The sequence below is a fragment of the Lycorma delicatula genome, chromosome 6 (genome assembly GCF_047948215.1).
Source record: "Lycorma delicatula isolate Av1 chromosome 6, ASM4794821v1, whole genome shotgun sequence".
Classification (NCBI taxonomy): domain Eukaryota; kingdom Metazoa; phylum Arthropoda; class Insecta; order Hemiptera; family Fulgoridae; genus Lycorma; species Lycorma delicatula.
In genome coordinates this window covers 58012315-58024243 of record NC_134460.1, presented here as the reverse complement: position 1 = coordinate 58024243, position 11929 = coordinate 58012315, and positions in this window count along the sequence as shown.

Sequence of the window (11929 nt, the reverse complement as noted above, 5' to 3'; positions counted from 1 at the left end):
GATGTTACAACAGACCTAAATCCAAATTTTCAACATCCTACTGCTAATCGTTTTTTAATTACGCCAGATACGTTCGCACATACGTACGTACAGAAGTCACGCCGAAATTAGTCAAAATAGATTCAGGGATGGTCAAAATGGATACGTTGAAACCAGACAACTGAAATTTTTCAGGATCACAACAATACTTCCTTTACTTCGTAAAGTGAAGTAAAAATATATTATTAATATATATGTCGCATACATATCGATATATATGCGGTTTATCGATGTATAATAATATAACAAGTATACACCTGACCACCACGAGACATGTACTAACGAATAGGGATTTTCAGCTAGTGATTGATACATTTCGGTACTAAGCTAAGGGGGAACGGACACACACACAGACTCGCATACAAATGCCCTTTAGTCGGGTAGAATTATAAATTATTATATATTGAAATTGAATTAACTTTTATTCATTATTTTTGATAAAGTGCTTTCAAAAGTTTCCATGAATATTTAAATAATTTTCGTCATAATTGTTTTCTTTAAATCTTATATGAAGTAGATAAAATCTGGTAAAAATTATTTTTTTGGACTAGAATTTTTTTTTTGTTGAAATTTTTGAATTTAATAATTTATTCTTTCAATGTTATTAGTATACATCGAAATATAAATTTAATCAATCAGTTTTATATTGTTCAAAATAAAATTCTTATGATTCTTTTTAATAAAAGGTAATTTTGTTAAGCTTTAAAAAATTATAATGATTTAAGAAAAAACATGGCAGATGGTTTTAAAATTTTAAAACAAAAAAAATCATATGTATTAGAGAATTTTCTTTTAAAGAAGTAGATAAGATTTTTCTTGAATTTTTTCTAAATCGTTCTTGTGATACGAGTTTCTTTTTTTAAAAGTCAGAAAAAGAGATGGAAAACTTAGCGTTACGGGATTTTTTATATTCAGGTAAGGAATACGGTTGTCTTTTTTTGTACAAAATAATATTCTTTAACTTTTATGTTAATATTGTATTATTCTTAATAATATGTATTACTATACAAATAAAATGCTGCAAATCTCTTGTTCTCTGCTTTTTACAGGTCGTTCCTTTAGTGTTAAGCTTCTTAAATTTTTTCCAATTTTTTCTTTCCTTCCTTCAGCTACTTTTCTCCCTCATCCAAATCATCTATTACGTTTTATCTACCTTCCCTCTCTTCATTTCTGTCTTCCATTCAGCATCCCAAAATAATTTTCACAATCACATTTTAATAAATGTTTTACTCACTTCCTCAGACGATTTCTGATTAACAGTTATATATGTAATCGGTTTCTTGTATCTCTTTCACCACACTAATTTTTCCTTGTCCCCTACAAAATATGTGACTATGTTTAACATACCTTTCTGTATCGTATCTCTAATTAAATGCTTCAATATTTCGTTTTCTTTATAAGTATTATTTAAAGCTCCTAACCTAATGGTAAAAGTTTCCAAACAAAGTGTTTTAGTTTTTTCTAAGCCTCATTTCTGTTTTACTTTAAGAACCTTCCTCTTCTTAATTAACATCTTCATTCATATCTTTACCTCTCTTTATTTTTTCACTGTTTTATACTTTCTGCCATGAATAATAATTATATAATGATATTTTTATGTGATTACCATTATTAATTTGTAATTTTCATCTGATAGATATTACGACAAAGAACTAAAATTATGATCCATCTGGTAAAACATAAATGTTGAAACTACGAGTTCAACAACAAATTCATCGTTTAATTAATAACCTTTGACTATGGTTGTTTCAGTAAAACAAAGAATTCACGGGAATGGAACTATATGTTTAAATGAATTACTATTTTTTTATACATATACTTAATGTACATATGTATTATCTAAACAAGATACACCTTTTTCAAGATGGAGGTTAATAAGCGTTCATAAAAATTCATATCCAAATCTTTATCATGAAGAAAAACTACGAGATGTTCCAAAAAAAAAATATCAGTTTTCGTCACGTTCCAGAAGTTTAGTAGAAAGGTCAGATAGGTTCAGATACATTCAGATGGAGAGATTTATTTAGCAATTAGAATTCCCAGAGAAGTCAGTTTCACTGTACCCCATACTTACTGTATTACATTAGAAAACTGATTTATTTTTAAAGAGAAAATTTGTTTTTACAATGTTCTTGAAATAGTAGTAATAACAATAATCATTCAACGACTCGCCAAATTGTTCACCAAAATGAAAGGAGAATCTCAGGAACTCGTAGAAGTTTAACAACTTGTTTTGCTATGTAGAAACTGAATATTTTTAATCAATCAAGCTTTGTAAATAATTATCTTCTGGTAAAATTTATCGTCGGAAACGTTTAAAGAAAGTTGTTCAGGCCCCTGTCATTTAGATAGTTTGGTCTTCAACCTGTTAAACAAAACACCCGTCAATCGGTTCAAGAGGAAGAAAATCTTCTCCATCCCACCTTTGTTAATCATAAAACTACATACAATTTGCAATGTTCAATGCTGATTTCATTAAAATAGACAAGAAATCTAATGGCTTTAAGCCTATTCGATCACAGAATCATATTTTAATAAACAACATTCTTTGCTCGTTCGGTAAACTTCCATAGCAACACAGGAATTGGCTTGATATTACTAAAGTTGTTTTTTTTTTATATTCCACCCAGAATTTAGCCGATGTTTAGTCTGAATCGCGTCCGTAAATCCTTTCAGGAATAGACTTACAATTGATTAATGTTATTCCAGTTTTCGTTTCCTCATCAAACGTACTAACTTGTATTTATTTAAGTCATTGATCTTCCCTTCCTGCCACCTAATACTTTTACCGTAGTTTATTAATTATCAGGAAAATATTAATCATAATATTTTCGAATAATTTTGGACATCAAATTTTTTTTTCAGATTGCTAATGGGGATATGAACAAATTTTTATACAAAGTATTACAACTCTTTAGATATTTTAAACAGTAAATTTTATTCAGTATTTTTTGTTCATACCTTAATCAGAAAGACCAAAAATAGCGAATATTTAAATTATATTACCTTAATTAAAATTAAATTTTCTAGTGATTTCTGGCAATAAATTCTATTATTTTCAGTTGTGAATTTTGGCCAGAATATTTTTAATGCTTTTTTTGACTCAATAACGCAATAAATCAAGATAAGTGACTAATGTTATAAAATTATAATTCTGTGACTTGATTACTGTATTTTATAGATTTTTCTAGCATGCTTATAATAAATTAGAAAGAAGTTTAAATTATGTTTTCTATTTTTACTGATAGTAGTCAGGAATTCCTCTAAATAAGTCTTTTTTTATTCAAATTTTTCGTGTAGTTAAATTATAATACTCCATAGATGTACTCCATCTCTGTAGATTTTCGTTGTACAATTACGGAGATGGAGTGCGTAAGCTCGTCTTTATGTGATAAAGTAAGTCTCATGATCAACAATGAAACATCCGCCTTAAATCGTTTTACTACAATCCAAGGGGTAGTTGGAAAAGCCTAAGGGTGGGAAAGCTTCCCTTCGGGATTGGTGTGCAAAACGAAAAGGGATGAGGCTACTAAGTTATTAATGAATAACATAGGCTCTGTTAAAGAATTTTGTTGTCGTAGTAAGATAATAGATAAAATTCAATTTACGAATGCATTATTCCTTCTTTTTCGTTTCATTTGGTTCTCTCTAATTGCTTTAAAAAAAAATTACTTAAGCAGTAAACAACTTAATGTATTTATATTATAATTTATTGTAAGTTTTTATAGTTTGTTTGTCTTTCGGATATGAAAATAATATTCTTATTAATATAGTGTTTTAGTTTCCTTAATGTGACTCTTGCACGTTAATAATTCAACTTAATGGAATTTTCTGCCATTTAAAAAGTAAGAAAATAAGTTGAATGTAATAAAAAAATTATACTTTTTTTTTAGGCTAAAATAAATTATAAATAAACTTCATTGAAAAATAAGATTCAATAGAATGTATATTTTCAAATTTTAAAGAGTATATTATCTTTAATACTTTATTATTTTGTTTAGTTTAATTACAAACATTTTTTTTTACAGTCATTAATTTTTTCCCATAACGCTTAAGCCCTTAAAAAACAAAAAAACAAAACAAAACCAACATAACTAGTCATTCATAGACTTCTAATAAATATCATAATTAAAAACTGACAGTTTCCTATTTTTTCATCACATTTAATATTTAACAATATTTACTATAAATTTAACGTGGGAAAGAGAACAATTCAGTACCTTTAGTAGAATAAACCCTCTAAAATATTGATACCAACTCTAATGAGGAGTCTTGCTATATGATTTGTTAATTTTGTGAGTACTTTATATATATTTATTATATATATACACACACACACACACACACACACACACACACACACACACACACACACACACACATGTTTAAATAGATAATAGGCAGAGGAAGCCACATTATTCCGTGAATTTGGAGATCTTTAGGAACGCCATACTCGGAATTCACTTTAATTTCTGAAGGAAAATCGATTTCCTTTTCTGCAAGCTTAAGTATAGTGATCAAATATTTTTATCAGTTTTCTTCCATATTGAGCGCTGTGATTCAAGATCCTCAAAATATGTCAACAGGATCCATACTCTGTGTGGAATTATTTTTCTAGTTAATTATAAGTTCTTGAGGAACTTTCATACTTTCTCACCGTCTAAAACTTTCTTTTAGTCTTGATGCTTCCTACCAAATTTTAGGCTTTACGTGTTTATATCTATCTAGATATATATTGAGGGAGAGGTTTGTAATACTTGGATGTGTTTGGTGTAGTTTTATGGAGGGATAATGCTTGTGGATCAATTCCGAGATTTCAAAATAAGTCGAAAGAATGAACTGCTTTACCAGTAATGCTGTTCTTGCGAAATAAGAAAAGAAAGAAATTATTACAAACACAACATTGTATTGAAGTTCAATTAACAGTAATTACATGGGATTTATCGGTCACTGAGTAATCGTAATTGTGTATATTATATCGACACAAAAAAAAACGGTAACAAGTAACGGTTTATAATGTCCTTATAATTTACAAAGAAACCTTTTTATTCGTTATTAAACTTTATTATTGTGCTATTTAAATAATCTTCCGGCTCACAGAAGCAGTCTTTCCATATTTTATTCGTTATTGCAATACTACATTATTATTTTGAATAGCGAGATAGAAATAGATCTGAATAAACTTTTGCTCAGTAAAATAAAACATATGACTTGCTTTGCATTATTACACATCCTATTCAATAAGTATGATCTTTCGAGAGATAAATTTATTTACTCTTAAGTGAATTTATAATGAAGATTTAATAATACAAGTAAATGAAAGTACAGATAGTTTCGTTGCTTTAATCACGTTTAGTAATTTCGAGCTTTTAACTACAATTACTATAAATTATGACCTGGTTATATAATGCATTTATATATAAGATTTTTATAAAATAGTGAAGTTCGTCACGCTAAAATTTATTCCTAAATAGTTAACAAAATTTATTGTATTGTTCATTTATAACATTTTTAAATTAAGATAAATTACCACCTCTCCTAATAGCTGAAATCTTAAATGGTTACATCGTTGCTGCCAACGGTGTTTTTTATTTAATTTATAGGCCGTAACTGTTATGGTTGTAGGCGAGCAAAAGTTAGACAAGCTCACTGCCGAACTGATATAATCATTACCAAGAACAACAAATATATAAAGTCTCGTTTACTAGAGAAAATGAGAAATGTTTTTTTTTCCGGTTGTGTTTTACATGAAACCTGTATGTTATTTCATATCAATATCCCAAGCCGATCAAAATATAAGTCATATTTAGCAGCACAGATTCATTTTCACTCTGTTCACTAAAGTGATTAATACTTCAGTAAACATAATTACTACCAGAGAAAGCAACTCCGACTGGCACCACTTAAACATCAACCTCTTTTATACATCAGAAACGAGAGGCAGATTTCTAACATAAATATTTAAAAAGTGCTACATTTTGATGTTCCTATTTTTAATGTATTATTTTCGTGTGTTTTTTTTGTTAGGGGGGAGATTAGTTATGACGATTTTAAATTTTAACCTATTTGTATTTTGAAAAATACATTCCTTTCATCAAAAACGAAAAGTAATTAAAATCAACTTTTTTAATGAAACGTAAAACTATCAAAACCAATAAAAAAAAACTTTACGTATTAAAAAAAATGTAGGATTACTACTCTGTTTTATAATACGGTTTTTGAAGTTAGTAAACATTGTAATACAAGAAAATTTCTCTCTGATTTGTAAACTATTTTTAAAACTAAAGAAAAATATTTATTTCAAAAAAACCTTTTACAATAATAAATAAACGATAAATATAACTGCATATAAATATTTTTTATAATCCAAAATATTAATGAAAGAGCATACGAAATAAAAAGTTGTTCTTTTTATCTCAATTCTTATACTATCTTTACTTAATACTCTGTTAATAGTAAATAGTAAGGAAATATTTTCATCATTTATTATCAGAAGAATTACAAGGGTGTTAAGATTTACTTTTGGCTTATTGTTGAAAGAAGCGGTTTTTAAATTTTAATTATCATTTTTATTATCTTCATTCGGTATTGTCATTGACTGGCATACTCATACATATTTAAAAGTTCATTATTATTATAATTCAGAATAATAACTTTAATTATACTTTAGTATAATATTACTTTACAATTGTGTTAATTGTTAATAAAACGTTTAATATATTTTATTTACAATAAACAAATGGTTTTAGGTTACCTGACATGAGTCGCTTCTAAAAATGAAACTTCCTTTTCCAACTTTCATGAAAAACAATCATATAATTCCAGAATTATTACCAAAATTCCAGACTTTTGTGTGCGTTTAATAAAGTTTGGAGAGTATTTATCGCGCGCTCGAGTGTTTTGTATATATATATTAAAATAAACTTTTAATCATTCATATATATTATTAATTAACGGCGTAATGTCGGTAAATGATTAACCATGAAAATTAAAAGAAAAGTGTTTTTTATAAAAATACATAGGAAAACGCTTCTAATTCTCTGATTTTTTTATTTATTTATATATTTTTTTCAATTGATATCAAAAGTATGGAATGAAATATTTTAATAAAACTTAATATATAAGGTATTTTTTGAACCTAAATATAAAAATATTTTCTGAAAGGAAACGATATCTTGTTCTGATTGGAAATTTTGTACGACTAAATTAATTTTAGAATGGGAGTGTTGATACGGTTTCACAATTTTCCCCCTAATTAGATTAATTTAAATGCTAATTAAATAAGTAAGGTGCGAACTTATTCAGAATTAAGAGTTTCAAACTTAATAATAAAATGATAAATTGATCAAATCGATAGTTACCGAAGTATTAATTAATTATTTAAAAATTGAATGTCAGCCATCTCAAAATTAAAAAACAAATTCAAGATTTATTTATTTCTTTAAAAATTTCGGATTAAATGTTTAAAAAATTAAGTTTTACTAATTTAATTTTGTTCTTGATGTATTAATTTATGTTTAAAAAAATTTAGAGAGCCAAACTGGTAAACTGGTAGTGTTTTCAGTCTTGTTTTTATGAAAATCTTTTTTTCTTATTTTAATACATCATTTTCAGAAACTTCCCTAATCATTTTATATTTCATAGCCTTTCTTTTTAGAATTTCATAAACTATTATATTTATGGAATAGTTGTAAATTAAAAAAAATATCTTTAGTTTATATGAGAATGATGCAAAAATATATTTAAAAAACATTTATCTTGATTTGGAAAGAATGCTTAAAAAAATTGTTAAAGAAAACAAAGTAAATAAAAATAAAAGTATGTTGCTATTAGCTAAATAAATATATACAATAAACATTAATAAAATATTTCAATTAGTTCTCGAGACATAAAAGTGAAGAGTTTTCAAAAAAATATTTGTAGGAATATTTTTTTCTTATTTTAATATCCCCAAAATATCCTTAAAATTTTGCAGTTTCTATAACCATCGTGAAATAATACTATAATCGTAAAGAAATACAATAACTGTAGCTGTGTTAATCTAATATTTTCCAGATATAAGGGTATTTTTTAATTATTACTTTGGAACAAAAAGGTTCCAGAACTGAAAAAAAACTGACAGCATTAAAATTTATTTGGTATGTTTTAGGTCTTGATTTATTAAAATGGAGAAGTAATTAACCACCATATCACCTTAATATATATTTTTATATAATTTAAATAGTATTTAACTCAACATTTTTTAAACATCATTTTATCCCATCAGTTTTCTAGTTTATTTAACTCCATTTATTATTATTCCTTTCTTCCTATCATAAAATTATTTTTTGTTTTGTTGAAGATGTGGTGATTTCTAAAATTGCGAAATTTTGCTATTATAAGAATTTAGATATTTTTGTACTGCAAGTAGAACGTAGTAGTCCTTACTTGGATATCCAATTGGTAAGACTGCTTTATACTGCTGCCAGAATATTTTGAAAGTGCTTGCTATCATATTCGGGCAGAATTTCTGTTTTTTTTTCCAAAACAAGAAATAGCAAAAGTAGAAAACAGAATTTTAAGAAAAATTTATGGACTAAAATATGAAGACGGAATTTACAAATTGAAAAGTGAAAAATAAATTTACAAACGTAGAGAAAAAATAAGGAACTTAATGTGGGAAAGAAAATTACACTTTTATGAACATTTATGTAGAATGAGCAAGGAAAGATTGACAAAACAATTATTTAATTTATACATAAACAGAGCCACAAAGACCAACTGGTTTAAAGAAATGGAAACAGATCTGAAAACATTAAACATTTTTAAGGATCTGTGTAAAGACAAAGATAAATTTAGAAAAGCGATTCGAGAATCTAAGTTTCCAGAGAGAAAGAAAGAGAAGGGTATAAACCTGAATAGATGGACGGAAGAAAGGCGACAAAAACAGAGCAAAAAAAAAAAAAATTGAAAACTTTTTGGGAAAAGTAAAAGAAATCAAAACTACGAAAACGTGATCCGTAGTGGTCGGAACGAAAAGAGAAAAAAAATAATCATACGCAGAAGTTAAGGTCAATTATTTTTATTTTTAGTTAACATTCTATTAATTTTGTAAATATTTTTTTAAAAATTATATATATATATAAATTAGCTAATTTTTATAAAAATTTAGAATGTTTGGGTAAAACATTATTAATTTGAAAAGATTAGGATAATAGTAGGATATCTGTTGGAAGAAGAGGTTGTTTTAATGCTGATATGGTAAGTTTGTATCAGTAGATAAGGAGAAGCTGCCAATAAGAATGCTTCTCTCCCATTAATCACGCATGCAATTTACCTCAAACGACCCTGCCTGTTGTACCACAACCTCAGCAAAAACTAGTGTTTTCTCTCTTCGTCTTATTGTCTCTCCGTCTCTCTCTCTAGATCTCATCCCTTTTCACACACTCATGTCACTTCCTCTTTTTGATTCATATATGTATGTAACTTTATGTATCCAAGAAAAATCTTGTAAAGAGTGATATATCGTTCAACGTTAATATTATCTTCAAAAACTATAAAGCATTTCCACTCCGTCAAACATAAAAGCATAATATGAATGTAATACACTTCAAGTGGAAATTTTATGAAAAATCAACAATTTTCAACAGTTTATCCATGACTGCTTTAATTAATGACGTACGTCATTAAATGACGTATTCTCTTTTAAATTACCTTATTAATAATATTGTTATTTTAAGTATTAAACCTAAATCTACAATTTTTTTAATTACTTAAAAATTAATTATATTAAAAAATTAAAGTTCAATTTGTCAATACTATAATTATTCTGATTTATTTTGTTACATAAATAACGTCTGAGGAGAGATTACAAGTTGACTAACTATTTATGGTGACGTAACTATTTATTACGTTTAATAAAAACGAATAATTAAAAAAAAATTTATATAATTACATTTTTAAATGAATAAAGATAATAATTTTTAAATAAAGATATAATTACTGAAATAAAGTTGTTTGTTGTGCTATAATCAAAACTATTATATAATCGTTAAATCGAAACTTAATAACTTCTCTTTACAGAGAATTTGGGAAGTAAAGTGGATTTCCGTTCTTGTATTTTCTTCCACAATTAGTTTTTTTTTGCAATTGTATCAGGCGGAGACCGAACCCGCTTTTTAAGTTTAACTCAGTCTCCACCCTGCAAAAGGTCACCGCCTCTGCAAAAAACATAAGCAAACATGCAGGGAGACGAACAGGGATCAGACAACCCACCCTCGTCTGCCTCTTTACCACGAACAGTGGCCTCCACCATAGCAGCTACGGCTTTCCACGCAGCCTCCGATTCGAGCATTTTGGTAACCACGCTTTCAGCCATTAACTCCGTGAACTCCTTGACTACTGGGCCCCGTATATACTACTAGCCCCGTATACTACTAGCGCCCACACTAGAACACCTCGTGTTCCGCGGAGTCTACGACTGCACAATACCTACATAGGGGGGAAGCTCTTTTCTCAATCCTATGGAGGTAAGCGCTAAAGCAACCGTGGCCACTGAGAAACTGAGTGAGCTCGTACGACAGGTTTCTGGACTTCCTCCCTATCAGGTCTTGATGTCTGGGATGAGGAAACTCGTCCATCCACCTGCCCGATAAGCCACTCTTGCCACTGCCCGATAAGCCAATCGCGAGCGACACTTGGCAAAGCCCCCCTTGTTGTCTCATCGCCCTTTTGTCCGCCATGAGACTCAGGGGCGGCACCCCGGCGATGACAAAAGCGGCCTCACTGGAAACTCCGCGATTAGCTGTAGTTACTTAAAGTACTTCCGCTGGTGTGTTGAAACAATAACAGGTGATTTTAGATTATTCAGCGCAACTAAGGTGTGAATAAAAAAATAATAAAGCGAAGTACTTACACGCTTATTTTGGTTTTGAACAGAGCGTTTCAAAACGTCTTGTTTACAGTGCATATTAATTTCAAAATTTCGATATGAGCGTCTTTTTTGACGCATAAAATATCTTGGACGATATTCAGTTTCACACCATACATTACGAAAAATGTTTGGAATTACTCATTAATTACACCTTCGATTTTTCTTTTTAGTTCATTGATGTTGACAAACAGTCGTTGCATACATTCTGTATTTGACAAACCTCCAAAGAAAAATATCGAGTGCCGTAAGGTCAGGGAATTAAGGGGGCCAGAGAATTGGTCCATCACGGTCAATACAACGTTGATGAAAATTATTCATGTAGGTAGTTTCTAACATACAAACCCCAGTGTGGTGGTGCGCCGTCATGTTGGAAGTAAACGTTCGTTACAGATGTTCAATTTTTAGTTCTGCATACTCCTGTAACATGTGTAGATAACTACCACTAGTAAATGTTGGTTCGAGGAAGAAGAATGGTCGGATCACTTCATAAGCAGTCTACGGACACTAAACGTTAATTATCATGTTGTGATTACCGAACGGCATGAGAGTTTTTATACCGTATTTTTAAGGATTTTAAATCAATTTAAATTAAATTTAAATTCAAATCAAATCAAAGGTTTTTAATAGTTTTCTATGAAATGTTTTATAGAAATTTATTTGTCTTTACAACCCATTTTTTGTGTCTTATGTCTCATGTCTATGTTACTTGATAAAACTGGCTGTTTTTTTTTTTTTTTAAGCAGATCACGTTTAGAAAGTGAGAGAAAAATATTTGGTATTTTAATTATACCCGTTTATTTAATTTACCTCTATGTTTTTCTTTAAACTTGTAAGAATGCTACCGACAACATGAGGACAACATTGTAGGAGTTTCTTTATGTTTCTTTACAACAACCTGCACAGTTATGTTTGTTACACTCCTTTCAAATACTTGTTGATGAATTTGGTTTACAAGGAGACCGTATAAAACAAGAAAGA